This window comes from Pipistrellus kuhlii, unplaced genomic scaffold (assembly GCF_014108245.1).
Source record: "Pipistrellus kuhlii isolate mPipKuh1 unplaced genomic scaffold, mPipKuh1.p scaffold_m20_p_24, whole genome shotgun sequence".
In the NCBI taxonomy this organism is placed as follows: domain Eukaryota; kingdom Metazoa; phylum Chordata; class Mammalia; order Chiroptera; family Vespertilionidae; genus Pipistrellus; species Pipistrellus kuhlii.
The window spans coordinates 2,354,114-2,363,324 of NW_023425523.1; positions in this window are offsets into that span (position 1 = coordinate 2,354,114).

Below are 9,211 nucleotides of genomic sequence, written 5' to 3' on the forward strand. Positions count from 1 at the left end.
TCCTTTATTGAAAGTTAATATTCATTTCAAACTTTGTAACGTGATGGTGTTGGAAGACCTCAATATAAAACGGCAAAGCCTGCTCTAGGTGATTCCTTTGAGGTGATTCATAGACAAACGATTCATAGCTGTCATGTCCCATTCTCCCGCATGAAGTGCTTAAAACCCCCACTGCATTCCTGCGTAGCCTACCGATCTGGGTATGTTGGAAGAGCATTGGTCTGGGAGCCAGAAAGCATGGGTTCCAGCTATAATTTTCTCTTTTCCAGCCTATAGTGTCCTCACTTACAAATAGGGGAGTTGAATGAGGGTATCTCAGATTTCCCAGCCCTCATTAATGAGACACGTTTCTAAAAGAATACTGTCTGACTTCAGCTTCTCCACCTAACTCTGAGCACTGATTATCGGTACCTTGGCTTATTCCACCAAAGACTTCAACTTATTTTATTTCCTTAAAAGAGGAAGAGGGAGGTGATAGTTACTATGTGGCTGAATTGAACTTAAGGAAACCAAATGTAAGTGACAATACAGTTTCCACAGGAGGCTGCCGTGAAGAGTATAAAATGCTGGTGAGAAAGAAGCAATCATCGACTTTGAATATTTAGAACAGATTTTCCCCTTAAATCCAGCACTTGATGCTACATAGCAGATATTTTTTGCCAATATTTGACCCCCAGTATCTGAGAAAGAAAAGGTGGTTTTCTTCTTATAAGCGCTGCTCTTGTGCTCAGCAAAATGAAGCTGGAGCCCTGGCTGGTTTGCTCAGTGGCTAGAGCGTTGGCCTGAGGGCTGAAGGGTCCCAGGTTCGATTCTGGTCAAGGGCCTGCGCCTCGGTTGCAGTCTGCTCCCTGGTTGGGGCTTGTGTAGGAGGCAACCAATCGATTTTCTCTCACATGGATGTTTCTCTGTCTTTCCCTCTCTCCCCCACTTTCTCCGAAAGGCAGTGAGAAAAATATCTTCGAGTGAGGATTACCGAAATGAAGCTGCAGAGAGACATGAAAAAGTAGCTAAGAAGCTTGTTTATTTGGAATGTGAGGGGACCTCCTGTGTGTCTGTACTATTAATACTGGTTTCTGTTCTCATCACAAGCAATACTGAAGGTCTTGAAAAGGCCAGCATAGTTGCGTCGTCATTTGATCTCCATAAATACATGGAGGGGCGCCAGAGGCTGTGCGGGGATCATTTGCAGAGCTGCTGAGTGATCCCGTTCCATGGCTGGAGAGCACAGAGAGATCCAGAACCCAATGGGAGGGGTGCTGGCGGTGCTTTAACTAACCCTGGCAATGGATGTGGTCCTCACCGCAATAAAAGCAGACAGGACTCTAGGGACATCCGAATGCAGGTACTGATCCCCTTCGCAGTGCCAACAGGAACACAAGTTTAAGGTTCATGAGCTGGAAGTAGACCTAGTGAACTGATCATTCTTGGAGACCGTCCTCATGGCTTCACGCTTGCACCAAAACAGTGTATGTGTTAACTTCCCGGAGGGGCTTAAACCCTGCGTAACTACAGATCACCGTGAACTTACAGGAGGCGTATAAAGAGCAAGCACCTGCTGTCCTGGGGGCTCATAGCAAATGTTCTAAAGATAGAGGCAGCGGCATGCCCAGGGGAGGGCGTGATTGGAACTGAGCAGGTGCCTATCGGGTCTTTCAGACGGCGGGGCCTGAAATACGATCCAGGTTAGGAAAGCATCTTCTAGAATGCTGCTGTGGAAGCAATAAAACTGCACTGACGACACATTCTGTCGGAGCTTGACATAAATGAATTACATCGATATTTAGGTCTGAAAGAGAACCTACATGTTATTTTAAAACATCTTAAAAATAAATCAGTCCTGGCCGGTTTGGCTCAACGGATAGAGCGTCAGCCTGTGGGCTGAAAGGTCCCCGTTCGATTCCAGCCAAGGGCATGTGCCCAGGTTGCGGGCTCGATCCCCAGTAGTGGAGCATGCAGGAGACAGCCGATCAATGCTTCTCTCTCATTATTGATGTTTCTCTCTCTCCCTCTCCCTCTCTTAAATAAATAAAAGTATATTTTTAAAAAAAGAAATGCATCAGTTCACATTTACAACCGAGACCCGACACCCCTGAAGTGAATGGTGGGGTTTTTTTAAGGAGTGGAATGAAGTTGAATCCATTTTGAAAGTTGGGTAAAGGAATCTCAGTATATGCTTGCTTTATAAATTTGAGGGGCTTGACGATATTACAGTCGGAAATGGAACTCGAACGTGGCACGTGAACTGAGATGACCAAGGCCTGGGCCCCTCGCCCCACCTTCTGGAGCTGCTGATCTGACATTCGGATCTCGCTGGGAGGCACAGGCACAGGCCCCAACAAAATGTGCTTGTTTCACGGGCTCAGGGAATGTTCCTGATGCCCTTCTTCCCGATTCCTGTAGCAGTTTCACTGAGCACCTACCACCCGCCCTGGCAGCGCTGCTCTGGCAGACACAGTGAGCCAGGCAGCCCGTGGTTCCTCGTTCACTTTTATATCCCATGAAGGCATCTCTGAAACAACATTTCTTAGTTGCAATCTGGTGATTGTGTCAAGGGAAAGGACACTGTTCACTCTGAGACATAACTTATTTAACCCCAGTGTTCCCACCTCCCAAGGGTCGCCTCCTTCCCGATTTTTCTGAGAATTCTCAAGGCTCCCCACCACGCACCAGGACCTCACTCTGGCCTCATTGCCATCTCGTCTCTGCTTTTCAAGGCAAGTCTCTGTGGAAACAGGAATGATCTATTGGCTTTGCGATTTCAAAGTGCTCAGAGACCTCACCTCATGTAATCCCCCACAACATAAAACAGGAATGGTCTCCGTTTACTGGTGAGAAACTGAACCCACTGCGGATAGATGTATTTATCTCACATTTGAACCCAGGTCTTCTGATTTCACATGTCATGCTCTTTTTGCTTCCCTAGTTTTCAATCCATGCTGCTCAAAGCCCCTGGAGTGTCGTCAGGGAGATGTTTGAGGAAGTCTGGGGGGGGGGGTGGGGGGGTGGGGACTCTGCTCTTCCTCCCCAGCCCCCTCTTCCACAGAAACAGCTCCATTTCCATCACTGAGGCTTCCACTCCAGATGGAGTTGGAAGATTTCATAAGTGGACGTTGAAGCACCCTTGACTTCACCCATCTACCTCTGCAACCATCCATCAAGCTGGGAGGCACTGTACCGCCTCCTCATGTCGCACAATGATGGTTCATGCACAACTAGCCAAAGTGAGGCAGCTCGTGGCACAGCGGGGGCCGCAGAGCCTGGGCTGAAACCCCCGCTGCCACCTCCTGGCTGTGAGACCGCGGGCACATCAATTTCTTTTTTAATATGTTTGGATTTTTTAAATTGATTTTTTTTTTTAGAGAGAGAGGAAGAGAGAGGGATAGATAGAAACATCAATGAGAGAGGAACATCAATAATCTGCTGCTCCTGCACGCCCCGCACTGGGATCAAGCCTGCAACCCCGCATGTGCCTGACCGGGAAACCGTGACCTCTTGGTTCCTGGGGCAACATTGAACCACTGAGCCAGACAGGCCGGGCACAAATTAATTTCTTGTTCCTGAATTTCTTCAGCTGTCACATGAAAATAACAGTGCCTCAATGTCTATAATAATATAATAGTACTCAGAAGACTGCTGCTGTGAAATTAGATGAAATAGTGTGTGTGTGTGTGAGTGTGTGGGTGTGTGTGGTGTGTGTGTGTGGTGTGTGTGGTGTGTGTGTGTGGTGTGTGGGTGTGTGTGGTGTGTGTGTGTGGTGTGTGTGTGTGTGTGGTGTGTGGTGTGTGTGTGGTGTGTGGTGTGTGTGGTTGTGTGTGGTGTGGTGTATGTGTGTGTGTGTGTGTGTGTGTGTGTGTGTGTTTCTAAGCTGGAACAGTGCCCAGCACAGTTGTCACTGCACGGACCTCACAGCCAGCCTCTCTCTCTCTCCCCACACAACTCCAAGTTCAGATTGTTTTGTTCAAAGCAAATTGCTGAATTTCAGTTCCATTTGAGAGACAGGAAATAGTGTCGGTGTGTCTCATGGAAAAGGATGAGTCTTATAAATCTGACTTCTTTATTTTTGGGCCTGCATGGGAAATTGTTACTGACAGGAAAATGAAGCGGAATCCGGGGAAAAAAAATACCATAGCATTCCACAGGTGTAGTTAGACTCCCAGCTCAAACTCATGCCGTGGTGATAAGAGAACCCACACACCTCCAACAGAGGGACAGGAAAGGTCCCTGGCTGCTGCTGCTGGCGGGAGGGTTCTGTTCCCAAACCAGGAGTTGTCATGAACTTGGACTGCCAGCCCTGGGAGCAATGTAACAAAGGAGTAAGCTGATCCTGGAAGCTTCTCTGAAGGACAAGCAGGAGCCACATAAAACCGTGGGGACAGGGCGGAGGGGGTGAGGGGAGCTTGGGGAGGGGGGACCAGGCCTCCGGGTGCAGGGGGGGGGGGGCCCCGCTAGCCGGCAGCCCCACAGGAGGGCTTTCCGAACAAAGACTGTGGGCAGCTCCCTGCTGTGCAGTGTCACCGTCCCAGGGGGCGTCAGGCGACAGGAACCTCTCACCGGATGAAATACAAGAAACCTCTCCTTTAAGAGCCATGTTTGTGCCTTGAAAACTATGTCATCTTATTAACGGATGTCTCCCCAGTAGATTCAAGAATGTTTTTTAAAAACACATGTGTAAAATATATTTTAAATAAGTAAAATAAAAACACGTGTAAATTTGTCACTCGGAACTCTGAATGTGTCCCATTGGCAGAGCATCCTGAATGATGGTAGGCCTCCGAGTGAGCGCCCGCCGATGTCTGTCACAGCTGAAACAGTCACATTAACCATGTTTTTTGTTTGTTTTGTTTCTTATAGCTGAATATTTGTGTTTTTTTCATTTCTTTATTGATTAAGGTATCACATATTTGTCCTCAGCTCCCCCCATTCCAACCCTCCACCCTTCCCCACTCATGCCCCCACCCCCCTATTGTCCTTGACCACTGGTTAGACTCATATGTGTGCACAAACAATATTTTAAAGACACAGAAAACAACACTTTTCTTTTGCTAAACACTAAAGCAAAAAAGTAGAATTAAATGATAGTAGTTTGTATTGTATACTGATGCTTGAGGAAAAGCAAGCTTGATTAAAGGACAGGTAAATAGAGACTTGTCCCAGAGAAGGGAATTTCAGGGTGTTTTCCCTTAAGGGCTGCAGATGCTGGTCGGACTAGAATTTATTTTGTTGTGCTTTAAATTCAGGTTTGATTTTCTTCTTCTTCTTCTTATGACAAACATACTTATTCGGGGTAGAAGATTAAATAAACCAAAAGAAAAAGAAAAAAATCGCCATCATCCCATACCCAGACAGAATATTAGCTGGGAATAACACTGGTATAAATGGCTGTTTTCATCGTCTATCACGATGTATAAATTAAATGCCTTTTTTTATTTTTTACAAAAACAAGGTTATATTGTGTATAAAGCTTTGCAATAAAAATTTTTTAACCCTTTCCATATTAATAAAACTTTGCCTACATTCTATTATGGTTGCATTATACTTTAGTCAATCTTCTATTATAGACATGTCAGTTCTTCCTATCTTTTGGCTGTTACAATGGTGGAGCTACAATTTTTTAATACACACACACACACACACACACACACACACACACTAGCGGCCTGATGCCCAAAATGTGTGCAAGGGGCTCAGCCCTCACAGCCCAGGCTTCATCAGGAAGGTCGTTTGGCTGACCAGTCTAATTAGCATATTACGCTTTTATAATTATAGATTTTAATTTATTTCAAAGACGATGGGAAAGGGAAAGAGAGATAGAAACACCAGTGATGAGAGAGAATCATTGATCAGCTGCCTCCGGCATACCCACTCCCCTACGCCCCACTGGAGATGAAGCTTGCAACCTGGGCCTGTGCCCTGACCAGGAATCGAACCATGACCTCCTGGTTCATAGGTCAACGCTCAACCACTGAGCCATGCTGGCCAGGCTACAATTAAAATTCTTGAAATACATCTTTGAGTACCTGTATATCATAATAATTTCCTTAAGATAAAGTCATGAAAATGAAGTTGTATCAACAGATATGCATATTTTAAAGGTTTTTGATAAATGTATTGCCAAATTTCCTTCCAGAAAAACTAAAATTTTTAACTTCTACCAACCCTGGCTGGCAGCTGCTTAGGACCCTACCTGTGCATGAATTTCGTGCACTGGGCCTCTAGTATTCTATTAAATGTTATACAAACGAGAGGTATATTCCTTTCATAACAATGTATACAGTAGGGGTAATTGAGCACTGTAGATGGCAGTTGAGTTCCAATAAGATTTGAAGCAAATTACTAGCTGATTAAATAAATTCTGCCAGGTGAATTTCTGCTAAGTCAGGGATATTTCAGAGAGAGAGAGAGGTAGAGAGAGAGAGAGTGTGTGTGTCACTCTTGAGGGTTTGATGAATATACCAGCGAATTCACCAACCTCAGAAAACTGTTTCACCCCTGAAGTTTTGATGATCTCGAGTTTCCAGGTGCCTGGAAGACTTCCCTGCATTTCACTAGGGTGGGACATAGTCTTCAGGGTCAACTCATTCAAGAAAATGACACTTGAAGAGAATTCAACCTGTGGGAAGATTTGGAGAGTATTGGAATGCGATTCCTGGCCTGCCACTGAGACGCTTCTCAAACCCCAACGAAGATCGGGAGCTCCACATGGTTTCCACGGTCGATTGCCTAAAGCTATAAATAGGTCTGCAGCTCATCTCGCTTCTTTTAGCAAGAAGGGTCAGATTACAGGACAAAGCAAAAACATAAAATAAGAGTCCGTCCACTTCTTTCTGCAGGGCAGTCCTCCCCACACTCTCCTCTCTCCTTCCTACTGTGCTCTCCTAGAATCAAGGATCCCAGCAGCAATGCCTCTGTTGAAACTCACAGGTAGGTGTGCAGCAGTGTTTGGAGAGCACAATTCTTTTCATAGGCGGCCATCCCTTTAACTGTCACTTCAGCGCCGTGATCCTTTGCTTAGGATTTGGAGTAGCCTGAATAATTCATTTCAGGAAGAGGCAAGCCCAGGTTTTCAAGTTCAGGACTTTTTTTTTTTTCTCCTTAGCTTTGGGAGGGAGGTAATTTTCTGGAACTATCTTGTGGTAGCAACTTGATGATCCCTGTAGAAAACTGTATAAGATATTTAATATCTACTCCGCTACCAGCCAAAGCCTGTGCTGCCACACTTCTGAGAGGGGTCTGTGCAGTGTCTCCAGCTACAGTATTAGCTGGGAATGAGGACCATAGTGCTAATATTAACCCAATCTCTGTACTCTGATGGTTCAGAATACCCAGAGTATTTTTTTAGAATAAGCTATGCCTTCTTCATTACTAAGACAACACATGTTTCACATGAAATAAAAAGAGAAATTATACCAAAAAAAATAAAAGCAATGAACACTCATTTAGAGAAATTGGGAAAGTAGTAACAAGAAAAGAGCAACAACCACGGTCCCCTCATCCAAAGATATCACTTGTAACGCATTAGTGTTTTTCTTTTCAATCTATTTCCTTTGTAAATGTAAAGATTAAACGCACACAAACAGTTGTGATTCTATTGTATGTCATTTTATATAGTGACTATTTTCTTTTTTGCTTAACATTGTAACTTAATCATTTGCCATAGTCCTCCAGACCTTTCCTCACATCATTTTTTAAAAATTGATCACACACACACACACACACACACACACACACACACGATTTATTGTTCACTGGTTCCTCGTACATGCCCTGACCAGGAATCAAACTTGAAACCTTGGTATATTGGGACGACGCTTCAACCAACTGAGCTACCCGGCCAGAGCCTAAATATAATTTTAAATAGCTGTATAATTCTAAGCTGCATAAGCCCTTAGGTTCTTTACAGTGTTTCATAAGTATAAACATGTTCTGAGAATGGTATTTGCACTAACTCTTTTTTTCGTGTTTAAGAATGATTTTAGTGGGGTAGACTCTCAGAAATGATTGGTAGGTGTCACTCAACTGTTTACCAAATGAGCTGCTTCAGTTCACCTGCTACCAGCATCACATCAGAGTTTCCAATCCTTTTGATCAGGTTTTCTTTAAAATAGCATTTTTATAAAGAGTACCTCTTTATGATTATAAACAAAAGTTTAAAGAGACATTAGAAAATAAAATGTAGAGTTGTATAAGGACTATATTTCCGGGGGTTTTTGATGGCAGCAAATTGTAGGCCAATGGAAGAGCGAGCTGCAGCAGCACATTCACCACCGCCCCTTTTGTACCATCTGCTCATTCCAATCCCAGAGCCCTAACGCACAGCCGCTGTGATTTCTGAAAGTTGCTCATCTATATATTGTCTTGTTCTATTTTACTTCATACAGCTGAAGACAAACGTGAGTATATGTGACTAATTCCCCAGCATCTGCCAAAGTATCCATTTTTAAAAGATACTACCTCAGACTCATGCGTGTTTTTCAGCAGTGTGTATGAAATGATGCCGCTGAGGGCCAGCAAAGCTAACTAATGACCAGAGATGTCCCAGAGCAGAGCAAGTGAGCTCATGGGTTTTCCGCAAACCACCACCCCCTCCAAAAAAAAAAAAAAAAAAAATCCTTTTTTTTAAAAAGTGAATCTCAGGGGACATTCATTTGAAAATTCTAAATAAAATAATTTTCTCCTTTAGATGCAGATTAGCCAAGGGGACCTATTGGGTCTTGCTTTGGTCAACTCTCGACTCCAAAGCAAAACAACAATATGGTGGATTTCTGTGGCCTGGTAAAATAAAGGCCCGTTTTAGATAACACTGTAACTTTCCATGTATGTTCCCCTCCAGCTCAGATGAGACTTGGCCTCTAGCTGACTGTCGGTAGGTCTGCCTCTGACTCCTCCATGAGATGAGATGTGGGCCATGAAAGGCCTGCATGCTGTCCTTCCCACCCCCTGACAAAGCACTGCTGAGAAACAAGCATGCTTCTCTGGTTCTGCTGGGTGAGCAGCAAGCATGGGGTTCCTTTTCTTGCACTTCCGATGTTAATACAATAATAATAATGCCCAACTTCTGGCCAGGACTGTGGCATCTTTGAACTATTCCTTTTTTTAAAATCTTTTTTCGATTACAGTGTACATTCAATATGATTCTGCCCTTGTTTACTCTGTGGCAGCTCTCTGGAGTGGACATTATTATTATTAATGCTTGCCTTTATGATGATGAGCA